Raw genomic sequence first — 12,904 nt, forward strand, 5'->3', positions numbered from 1 at the left:
TAGCTAAAATATATAAAAATTATTTTAGGAGCTCTCTATAAAATTTAAACTCCAATCACGCTCTATAGTTTAGAGAGTCATAAATGCTATAACTCTTTTTTAATTGGTCCATCTCTATTGAAAAATAATATATACAATAGTTAGCATTAATTAAAGGTTTGAAATACTCATTAAATAAAGCAGCATTAAATTATAGGGAGCCATTATGAGTCATTTCTCTTCGGGACATTTTGGAAAAGGCCAAAGGAGAGAGAAATATTTTTAAAAGAAGCCAAAATGAACAAAAATACCCTTATTTATTTTTGGATTTCCTAATAAATCCTTTACATTTGCATATATTTGATTTGAAAGTTGAGGGGTTTTTATGTCTTTTTTGGAAAAGTTTTGACTTTTTTTAAAAGTGAAAGTCTTTGTGTGGCTAAAATCTAAATTTACTTTTCTCTCTTTGCTAAGATTTAGGAGCTCCTAAAGGTCTCCCTATTTTAGGAGGTGAATAGGGAGCATGGTTGGAGTTGTCTTTTTCCAATTCCTCCTTAAAATTTGTCTAAGGACATGATATAAGGAGTCCATTGTGGATGCTCTTACAATTATTATATTATAGATATAAACATACTTTTAAACCTTTACTTAAAACTCAAATTTAAGCCAATGGTTCTAACCCAGTGGAAAAGGGCATTCATTTGTAGACAAGCGGACGTCTCAGGTTCGAATTCCCATGACATCTTGATTGTGTGTGTGTGTATGCAAAAGTCCCCCTCCTCTATAGTTTAGACTATTGTTTGTACCAAAAAAAAAAATCCAAATTAAAAATAGGTTTCCATGTAAGATAGATTTGTCCTAGTATTATTAACTAAATTACAATATTCTAGCTTCATATTTCTAAAAAAATTTGAACCAAAAAAAATTCCTAAATCTATATCTAAACCCTATACATTATTTACACACACAAAAAAAAAAATAAATAAAATTGTCAGTTACTTTTGTAATTGAAATTTCTATACATTTTTCAAAAATGAAAATTAGGTACATAATAATTTATATACATTATAGATACATTATTTACAAAATATATATAGGTACTATTTACAACAACAACAAAATGAAGGTAGTTTTTGCCAAAAAATAGGCGCGTTGTGTAATTGAAATTTTTGCACATTTTTCATAAATTAATAATAGGTACATTATTTAAAAAAAAAAAATAGGTACATTATTTATAAAATAACAAGTTCAATATTTAGCAACAAAAAACGGTACATTATTTAGGGAAAAAAAAGTTCATTATTTAGCAAAAAAATTGGTACATTATACTAGGTAAATTGTTATTTATAAAACAAACAATAAATCGATTATCAAATTATTTATAATAAAACAAGTAATGTACATTATATTTTTTTCTTAACAATTATTCATAAAACACTAATAAAATAGATTACTAACCATGTATAAAAGGAAAATAACATAATTTTTTTAATATTAAATAAACCAACTAGGTAAGTACTTTTTTTTTTTGCCAAAAAGTAGCTAGTATGTTATTTAATACGGAGACCGCATTGTCGCACCGCGAAATGAGAGACTGACTTCAATTGGCAGGTGAGAAATTGGTACGATGCGGTGTGGTTTTCGCAAACATCGATGGTAGAGAATTGAGGCAGACATGTTGGGGACTCGACAACCATTAATTTCATGGCTTGAAGTATGGGGAGGAATAAGAAGAAGCCAAAGAAGAGAGAGAGAGAGAGAGAGAGAGAGAGAGAGAGAGAAGAAACTGATGGTTGAGAGAAAAAAAAAAAATACTATTATTATTTTTTTAATTCTTTTAGTATTTTTTAAACCCCTTTAATATTTTTTAAATTCTTTTAGAAAGTTATAAATACTATGATTATACTCATATTACACAAGAAGAAGAATCAGCCTGGTGGTATTTTCTAACATGCATGTTAAGGTTTGAGTCCTCATCAGAGCATCAAAATTTTGCATTATTAGGCAATTGCATGGTGGCGGTCCAATTTGGATTTTCATCGGTTTGGGAGAATTTAAATCAGTTCATGATTAGTTCGGTTGGTTTTCCTATCAATTTCATTTCGGGTTTGACTAGTTTGGTCGGGTTTTCGGTATAAATGCCCAGCCATACAAATTTACAAGTCCAGCTCAGCATGCAACCAAGTTGTAACAGCTTGTATGTGATCACAAACAACTCCAACTTCAGCTAGTCTTTCAGCATAATGCAAGAATTCTGTAGTGAGGGTCTTATCCAGATGAGACCCTATCTCTTAACTATTGGATTAAATTTTAATTAGTTGAATCGAATTGGATATTTTAATTGATTTGATGAGAGGATTGAACCCCACAAATAAGTTCATCACTCTAAATTCCTCTGGTAGAAGCTACCAGCATAATGATGTAGAATAAAAAATTAATGGGCCACCTCTTTACCTGGGTACAATATGTTGGTCTACCATGGGTCAAGCCATGAGAAAGGAAAAATCATGACATGGAATTGTAGACTAAATGTGCATGCATGAGATACACGTTGGTGTTCGTCTAAAAAAAAGAGATACACGTTGGCGGATGTTCAATTGGTGGCATGCTTTGTGCGTTCACAATGGCTGTGGAAGTGGTCCCTCCCATGTGGAGGATTACTTGTTTGTCAAGCAGTCCCACGAATTCCAGGAAATGAGGGAGTGGGCTGCCTGTGAGATGCAAGCAAGCAGTCCCACGAATTCCAGGAAAATCCATCAAGCCAAGTATTCCACTCCACTCCAGGAGAGGGAGAGTGAGAGATAGAAATAAGAGAGTTCCACTCCAAGTTGTGTGAGCGTGAGAGAGTTCCACACCATAATAGTGAGTGAGAGAGATATTGTGTACCACTTGTAAAGTGTGTGAGTGAGAAGTGTTAAGCGTACAGTGTGGTGTTTTGTACTCTTGTTTGTTCATCAAGCCCTGGGCATAGGCTTGATAAGATCTTTTTTGTTGTACTCATTATTTGTTATAGTGGAAGAGTTTATATCGATGGTTGCTCCGCGCACGTAGGCATATTGCTGAATCACGTTAATTCATTGGTTTCATTACTCTATTATATATATTTTATTCAAACAAAAATAAAGAGATGAATTGCAGTTGAGGAAAAATGACTTTGAAGGGGTTAAGCTAAATTTACTAATATATTATATTATTTATTGTTGGTTGAGTTTGTGAATTCCCGTTCTGGCACTACCAACCGATCCTAACACAATACCAATTGCTGGGGGAGTTTCAGCCTTAATTTGCGACATGACTGAAACTCTCCCAAACGGTATATAGACTTAAAAGGGATTATGTTGTGTGTATTTGTGGTTAAGTAAACTTTTAATGTCTGCCCTGCCAAATGAGAAGAAAGAACAGAGAAAAAAGAGGCTTGATTTGTCATACTTTTCCACTGAGCGAGACCGATGGATTCTTGAGGTCGTCATCGTCGATCCTGTAATGCATCATAGTTAGTGTGTACTGAGATTTTGGGTAGCTTGGTTGGGACTCTATAGTCCAGTCCAGTCTCAATCACCAAACGTACATACAATCATGTAATGCTTTTTAAACTTTGTCTCTAATTCAACAATAATATTGTTATAATTGGCGCAGGAAAATGAGCTGGCTGGCATAATTGGCGCAAATCATCATTCACCCGACGTCTATGGAGGTATAATTGGAGCAAATCGTAATGTATGAAAAGAGTCTTAGCTAAGCTTGGCCAGTTTGGAAATGCTTTTAGATAATCAAACAAAAGCACGTTTTTGTATAGTTTGACATTTAAAAAAAATTAAACCGCTAATGGCCTATAAAAGTAGTTCCAATTACTTTTTTCAACCATAAAGATAAGGGATTTTTGAAGAAATGTAACCTTTACTTATACATCAGTTTTAATTTGTCACTTTAAAAAAAAATTTAAGCAAAATGTCACCTTAAGTATTCAAAATCTATGATTTGTTACCTGACTTTAACATCATCCAATTTTCCATCCATTTTGAAGGGTATTTTAGTCTTTCCAATATGTAAACCCTCTTTTTTATATAATTTAAATATAAAGCTATGTAAACGCCCTTACTTGGAAAGACTAAAATACCCTTCAAAATAAATGGAAAATTGGATGATGTTAAAGTCAGGTAACAAATCATAAATTTTGAAAACTTAAGATGACATTTTGCTTAAATTTTTCTTTAAGGTGACAAATTGAAACTGATATATAAGTTCAGGTGACATTTCTACAAATATCCCTAAAGATAAAGCACTTGAATTTTTAATAAAATTTACATATGCTTATAATAAAAATATTTATCATCAGAAGTGCTTCCTAAACAAATATTCTATATACTTTCTACAAAAGCATTTTTCAAATAAAATTAAGTGAGAGTTGTAAGGGCTCAAAATCAACAAGGCCCGCGTCTACAAGTACTGACCATATTATTAGTTGTTGAGTTTCAATTATATGAAACAATTAAATTAACCCATTACTTTTTGCGTTGTTAATGCAAAAATGTATGCGCACCAAAAAAAATCTTATTATTAGTTAAATTTTCCGAGGTGATCATCAAAGAGGATGTAGGCACAAAATCTTAGTGTGCTTTGTACAACACTACTCAATTGTGGAACTGAATATGGAAAAACAGCAGCTTTATTATACCACTACGAAGTTTAGATTACAATGTCATTACTCAAGCTGCTCAATACATATGCAGCCATATGCCAAGGGAGGGTTATACTAGTGTTTTCAAAGGCATGCTTTCGCGCGCGTCGGAGCGCGCCGTAGCGAGGCGGTCGGTTGTTTCGCGAGTTGCACGTTTAGCACGAGGAAGACATGAGGAGGCATTACAAGGCGTTGCTAGGCGGAGTGAGGCGGAGCAAGGCGCTCGAGATCTGGACACTCTGAAACGGAAGGAATTTTCAGCTTCTGCAAATTCGGTGCGACTCTGCGAGGAAGATGATACCGCGAGGAAGACGACCTTTTTTTTTTTTAGGTTTTTACAAACGAAACGATGTCGTTCGTGTTAATGTATGGTTTTTGTTACTTTCTTTTGGCTTCCCTTGACAACTTTGTAATAGGATGTGTATTGTTATTTATCAAGCTCAAGTTTAGATAAAGGAAAACCTTTCTTGGTGTTCTTCTCTAATTTATGCTCCATGGAGGTTCAAGCAAGTTGACAAAGGTATTGTGCATTGCATATCATTACATTAAACAGTCTTCATAAAATGATGACTAGTCATCCGTTTCTCATATGACTAGTCATCTTTGCTCTGTAGGATTTCCAGCTGGATAACAAACTATTTTGTCCTATTCTTCTTTCTCTCTCTCTGCTGCCATGTGGGTTTTTGACCTAAAGAATTTTTTGGTCTGTAAAGGCTACGTTTTTGCTCATTTGGCTACTGTCTCTTTTAGGTGGAAGTTTTGGAAAGTTTGGCTTGCCATCTTTCGCTTATTCTTCCTCGAGAGAACCATCTTATTTCATCTATGAGTTTTACCAATTGATTTCTTTTTGAAAAACTGCTTTTGAAACCCGAATATGCATCTAGCTACTTAAATCATCTCTCATTTATATTTAGGTCATATTCAAGACTGATTTCTTCAAGAGTATGGTTTCTTGAAGAAATTGGTCATTCTCCTTTGAATCCAAATATTGGTTTCGGTCTGTGTTGGAGCTTGCAAGCTAGTGTCATGGGATGAACGAGCTGGAGAAAGAGTTGTCATTGCCATGAAGAACTGAGCTTCAAGTTTTGCTAAGTTTGAGAAGAAGATTGCACAAAGGAGGTATTGCTCATATTCCTAAATAGACCTAGGTGCTTCTTGAGCTTGGTTGTGTTTCCTTTGTAAGAATCTTTTTCTACTTAGTGGAGTGCCTAGTCGGTTGATGACTCCCAGTTTTTCCTAATGGTGGGTTTCTAGGTGAACAAAATCTGTTTTGCATATATGTAATTTTTCTGGGTTTGTGTTCTTGGTGGTTGACTAGTCATCTTTATGGTTCAATAAAAATTAGCTGTACAATTTAATTGTATTGTATTATTCATAAATTTTTCTTATTAAAATAAATTAATGTTCAAAAGGTTTACGCCTCAATGCTTCAAGGCTTATGCCTCGCATAGAGCTACTAAAAACGCCTCACCTATACGCCTCGCCTTTGAAAACATTGGGTTATACAACTAGATAGGAAGCATACATGGCAATGCCACAAAGATCTTTTGGAAAACCAACATCTTTGCGCAATCTCATGTAGCCACCCTCACTCCAGTTCGCTCCCCATGAATTCTTGACCAACCAATACTTAATGCCGTCTTCATTTTCGTCAAAGGCAACGACTGTAACACCATGGTCAAGTGATCCCACAACCTCCAGAAAAGACCCCCTTTGGAATAATGTCGGAATGACATTCCTCTGCCTGCAACCGCAGCTGCGACCGGTTGCATCGAAGCGATCTTCTGCGGTGCCTCCTCCCTATCGGATGGCACAGATTAGTAGCCCGCAATACAGGCAGCAATGTTATTTGTCTTCTCAATGTCACATGTTTCATTATTTCCTATGTATTGGTAACTTGTTTCACTGGTGATACCGTCCGTTTGTATGTAATCGAAGGCATCGAGCACATTACCAGTTTCGCAACCTTGGTTGGCACCATTTTTGGAACAGTCCACTAGTTGTTGGACAGTGAGATCAAGCTACCAGTTTTGATTTGTGTAATTCCCTCCACAGCTGCCAGCCACTGCTGTAAATGCCCAGCAACTTCCTATATAAATTAATGATCACAAAAATAATGTTCATGTGCATGTTATATAACTAATTAGTTTTGGTAGGGAGCTTTGAGTTTTGGTGCTCTTCTTACCACATACACCTTGGAATTTTATGGGGGTGACAGCTCCTTCGTTCCTCCAGTCAATGGTTGGTGGAACATCAGTCAGTTTTTCGTTCCAGAAAGAACTATTTTTGAATGAGCTAGCTTGTGGTTTGTATCCAGTATGAAACATGGTGAATTCTTCATCTGTAAGGTCTGAGAATTCGTTGAGGCCTAACTTGTAAGTGTGATTCGCTTCCTTATTAAACTTTTTGATGAATTCCACATTTTCCTTGAATATCTTGAAACACCTTTACTTTTCTTGCATATTTCATCGCCATTGAAGCTTCATCCAACGCGGTGGATGCGGCTTTTGATGCCCAAGTCCCCGAAACCCCTATGAACATGGAAATCATGAATTTCCATTCAAGTGTAAAAGCCATTGTTATTAGCTGATTGATGATCACTAGGTGTGAAGAAGCAAGATCAAAATTTCCATATATATAGATGATGAGCATCTTTGTTCTTCACTGTTAAGGAATATCTTTGGATATATGTGGAAAGGAGCCTGCATATTGAAAAAAAAACCAATAAAAACTTCAGTCAGATCGACTCATTTTCTGCTTCACTGTGATGAAATGAAACACATTTTCAATATTAGGCCATTAGAACTCGATTAATTCTCGTATAGAGTTTGTCATACCTAGCTAGCATATAAGATGCATACGCATACTTACATATATATCACTCTGATCTATTTTTGTAAAAAGAAAAAGTGCATCAAATTCACTTTTAAGCAATTAGGCTAACAGACGTGGATAAGCATAAACAAATATAGTCTAAATAGCCAAGTGAGCAGGATATGACAAGGTCTGCAGGCACAGATAGGCATCAACCATATACATGCTATGTGGTTTACACCAGTGATCTTGTTGGCCATATATATATATGATGGTAACTCACATATCAACATCTTCGCAAATTCTCATGTGGCTAGCCAGCCTGTGTTTTAGATTCTTTAAAATAAACTAAAAGAAGAAGCAAGGCTTAATTTCACCAGTACCGATCTATTTAGTAGTTCGAGTGCACTAATGTATTGCCTAAAAATTCAAGAAACAATGTTCCATCATTAATTCCAAAAGCTACATACTAAGAAATTACATGATCAATAAGAACACACAAGATGAAGATTGAATATTTCCTAATAATTGCTATAGAAATTCAAGCAGTAGGATAAGAAGCTTTCATGGTAATGCCACAAAGGCCTTGCCTAGTATGCACATCTCTTTGAATTCTTACATATCCACCCTCACCCCACTCTGCACCCCATGAGTTTTTGACTAACCAATACTTGGTACCATCAGCATTTTGTCCCATACCCAACTACAGTGACACCATGGTTCAAATGAGTTCCACAATCTCCTGTGAGAATTCCACGTGAGTAAAACTGGAATTCGTATCCACCGGCATCAATTGCAGCAGAAACAGGCTGATTGGCAACGGCCTTCAACAAAGCCAACTCGTTGGCTGGTACATCTTCATAACCTGTGATCTTTGCTGCATGATATGCTACCTTGTTCTTGTTGCAGATTCCATCAACTCCTCTCTAGGGGTAGTTTGCTTCAGCTGCCAGGCCTTTGTTGCGCATTACAAACTGAAAGGCATCATCCATGAGACCACCCTCACAGCCTTGGTTCCCACCCTGAGTGTCACAATCCACTAGCTCTTGCTCCGAAAGAGACACGAGCTTCCCACTTTTCAGCTTTGTAGTGCCTTCTGTGGCTGCCACTGCAGAAAATGCCCAACCGCATCCTATATACCATATCACAATACAAGCCCGAGTTAGAAAAGATTAATGCGAACCACAGAGTTGAAAACAAAAATTAGGATGAGGGTATTAGTGATTTTGGATAATTACCACATTCACCCTGGTCCTTGATGGGGGTGACAGCTCCCTTTTTCTCCAATCCATCTTTGGATGGGATTGCGATCACGTTCTCATATCTAAAAGGTGTCTTAGATGACATGGGATTGAGGGATGTTCTGTATCGGTTGCGAGAGGCTTGGAATTCTTCATGACTCTGGTCTGCAAATCCATTGATGTTTAGCTTGTAAGGCTGATTGCTAGCATAGTTGAAGGACTCTATGAACTCCACATTGTCCTTGAATATCTGGAAACGCTTTTCCCTCTCTTCATCGTCCTTGTAAATGTGTACATATCGAGCCATCCACTGCTTATGTCTATCTAACATGGAAGTATGAGCATCAAGCAATGTGCGTATTGGTGGATTTAGCTTTATGCTCATACACTCTAAATGTGAAAGGAGAAATACAATGTAACAAACTAAAGAAATAACATAATTTTGGAGATGTGAAGCCCGAAGGCTACACAGAGCTCTTACACAAACTTACTTGAAACAAACTTCAATAAGATTGATACTCTTGTTACTCACTTGATACACCCTTGACACACACTTGATACACCTTTGACACACACATTACATACAGTGGATACACCGCCTATTTATAGGCCATAAGATTAACTTAACATTAAACATAACCATAATCACTATACCCACTAAACCTCACTTTTACTTCAACTCATAAACTAGACATAATAGCTAAACCCTTTATATTCTAACTCTTTATTTCCTTAACTCCTGACCTTTGAAGTTACCCTAACAATCTCTCCCGTACTTTCAAAGCTTATTAACATAGATATTTTCCCCCTTACTCTTCTTCCATGTCACTTATGTTCACAATAGTTTGAGGCTGGCCAATGCCATCTTATGGATTTTCATCTTGTGTTAGCATTCCAATATCTAGCTCTAGATCCATCACTTGATCTTGTAGCGTCTCAATATCTTCCTGCAGCTTTCCACCTTCAATCTTGAAATTCATCAACGCATTAAATTTGACATCGAGCACTTTAATGATGTCATGTTCAATCCAATAATTTAGACAAAAATATGCCGCCAAGTGTTCAGCATCCTTCTTTGTGTTTTTCCATCTACTTGAAAATTTTGGATGTGCGCCTCCATCAAAATTAATATGACACATGAATTGCATTGCATGAGCCGTTCTCTTGGTTGCAAAATTAAAATGTGATTCAATATTAAGGTTGCGTGCAGCTTCAATCAAAATAGGCTTGAATGTTACAACGACTGATATACTCTTCCTTTTCTCTTTCTGGCTAAAAGAGAGAATGCAATTAATAACCAAACACTTTCCTTCATGAATAAAAAACACTCAATTTTCTTTCTTTTTTTCTTATGGGTGCACATTTGCCCCAATCTTCAAAGGAAACATTGTTCCTTTTTTCTCTTCAGCATCCTTGTGCCCTTCTCTCTTCCTTCGGCATCCATGTGCCTTGCTCTCTTCATTCGGCATCCTTGTGCCTTTCTATCTTCCTTCGGCATCCATGTGCCTTTCTCTTTTCATTCGGCATCCATGTGCCTTTTTCATTGGCATTAATATGCCTCTCACTTACAGCCAACACACACAAAAAAATATTTTTTTTCTACACATCTCAAGCCCACGATAAAACTTTTTAATAGCAACCAAAAAAAAATTTCATCATGCCAAAACAATTTAAATATAGAACCACAACCAATGCTTCATGGTACATGCCAAAAATCATTTAAAAATTAGACCATGCTCTAAACCCCACATCTTTCATACAGGTCCTCATGACCGTATCAGCTCTGATACCACTTATTGGTGAATTTAGCTTTATGCTCATACACTCTAAATGTAAAGGGGAAATACAATGTAACAGACATAACATAATTTTGGAGATGTGAAGCCCGAAGGCTACACAGAGCTCCTACACAAACTTACTTGAAACAAACTTCAATAAGATTGATACTCTTGATACTCACTTGATACACCCTTGACACACACATTACATACAGTAGATACGCTGCCTATTTATAGGCCATAAGATTAACTCAACATTAAACATAACCATAACCACTATACCCAGTAAACCTCACTTTTATTTCAAGTCATAAACTAGACATAATAGCTAAACCCTTTATATTCTAACTTTTTGTTTCCTTAACTCATGACCTTTGAAATTACCCCAACAATGCGGTAGTTGGCTTGGGAAGCCCACACCCCCAAGACTAAAAGTGTTAGTAGAATAGATGACGACTTTCTAAGTGTGAAAGCCATTATTTATTGGTTGAGGATTTGTGTGACATGAACTTTGTTTATGCTTATGCTTATAGAAACAATCATGTAGTAACTAGCAGGCACACATTTTATCCCTCAAGATATCTGAGTATATATAGAAGATCTCGGGATCTCAATTCGGCAATCTGTGGTGGCTTTGGCAACCAGGTTGCATTCCGGATATGTTGTCATGTTAGCGAGCGAAGTTTTCTTCTGCGGTTGATTAGGACTAAAGATAATTATCGACTAGTACTGTTTCACTATACTGAAATAGTCTTGGAAGTCGTTAATCTAAGCATCAATGTTTCATTTTGGTTGCTGAACCTGAAATCTAATGTGTTTGTTATTTAAGAAAAATGGCCACTTGGATCTAGAAGGTTATACTAAAGCAGATTCTGCTGGGAATATTACAGATAGACGTTCTACATCAGGTTACTTCACCTTTGTTGGTGGTACCTAGTTACGTGGCGTAGCAAGAAGCAAAACGATGTGTCTCGGTCCTCTGCAGAGTTTGAGTACAAAGGGATTGCCCAAGGGGTTTGTGAAATACTGTGGTTGAGGTGGTTACTTGCTGAAATTGGGTTTAGACCGAATGCTTGCAACAAAGCTCCACTGTGATAATCAGTCTGCATTTGAAATTGCTAACAATCTTGTGCAACATGAACGAACTAAGCATGTAGAAGTTGATCGGCATTTCATTAAGGAGAAGCTGGAGCAGAAGTTAATTTCTATACCTTTTGTGCATTTTTCAGAGCAGTTTGCAGATATGTTGACCCATGTCGTGTCAAAGCATCGATTTGAAGACTCACTTGACAAGTTGGGCATTACCGATATCTATGCACCAACTTGAAGGGGAGCGTTAGCGTGAGTTAACGTTCCTATTAGGAATAGAATTTATATTTTATTGTAATTATCTAATTTGAATAGAATTAAGAGATTTTGTACATATTTTCTGCTTGTACCCACTCTGTATGTAGTATATATATTCCTCCTTGAGAAAAGAATAAACATATCAGTTTGAACCCTAATTATTTTGAGTTAAACTCCTGCCCGGCAGCCTTGATGCCTATTGAGACTTGCAGCATGGACACAGCCTTGAGTAGGTCGTCTTCACTATTGGCAGGCACCTCTTGAATTAGACAGCAGGCCGATTTGCCCTGTCAACGTCACATGTTCCCTCCACAGCCTGGTACGGGTAATTTGCTTCACTTGCGATTTCCTCCTTTTTGTTGGATGTATTCAAAGGAAGTGACCATCAAACCACCACCGCAGCCTTGGTTGCCATAGCCTCTGTGCAGGATGATGTGGCTTGAGATGCCGAAGTACCCAAGATGATGAATACGGCAAACACCACAAGGTTTTTCACAAAAGCCATTGTTTACAAAGTAGTGACTGGAAAGCTAGCTGTGAAGGAGCAGAGCATAGTATCGAGGGTTTATATAGAAGATGATCAGAATATGTCTGCATGTGCACTGCACACAGTGATGATGTAAGTGGCCGAATTGGGAAGGGAGCTAAATTCCAGGCACGTTCCTTCTAGAAGTTGATATGTCTTGTGGAAAATTAAGTACAACTTGAACATGCAGCCAAGTTCTAACAATTTGTATGCGAATAACTCCAAATCCAGGTGGGGTTCAGTATGCATGCAGCCAAGCTTTAACTATTGTCATCTTCATTAATTAATGGGCCACCTCTTGATGTAATCAGTACAATACCTGCATACTATTTTCTGGAGGAGTTTAAGCCTTAATTTTTGAGATATGACTAAAAACTCTACCAAGTTTTTCAAGTTCCCAATCCTTAATTCGCTACCGTGTTCGTCTAGAATTGTGGATTAATTTGGTCATCAAACTTTCACATCGAGCTAGAACAATCCAGTCCTTGATGTGAATTTGATGTTCAAGAATGCTAAATCGTTGCAGTTGCTGTCTAACTCA

At 36.7% G+C, this 12,904-nt stretch overlaps 1 protein-coding gene and 1 pseudogene across 1 annotated transcript in view; one reads left to right on the forward strand and one right to left on the reverse strand.

The window, feature by feature from the left end:
* The window catches only part of LOC148918447 (large ribosomal subunit protein bL34c-like), a 36,194-nt gene that overhangs the window by 17,364 nt on the left and 5,926 nt on the right, over positions 1 to 12,904 (forward strand). The gene's annotated exons all lie outside the window — the stretch shown is intronic.
* Positions 8,013 to 10,967, reverse strand: LOC103324882 (senescence-specific cysteine protease SAG39-like; annotated as a pseudogene).

Source organism: Prunus mume, linkage group LG3 (genome assembly GCF_029339155.1).
Source record: "Prunus mume cultivar Tortuosa linkage group LG3, ASM2933915v1, whole genome shotgun sequence".
Lineage (NCBI taxonomy): Eukaryota > Viridiplantae > Streptophyta > Magnoliopsida > Rosales > Rosaceae > Prunus > Prunus mume.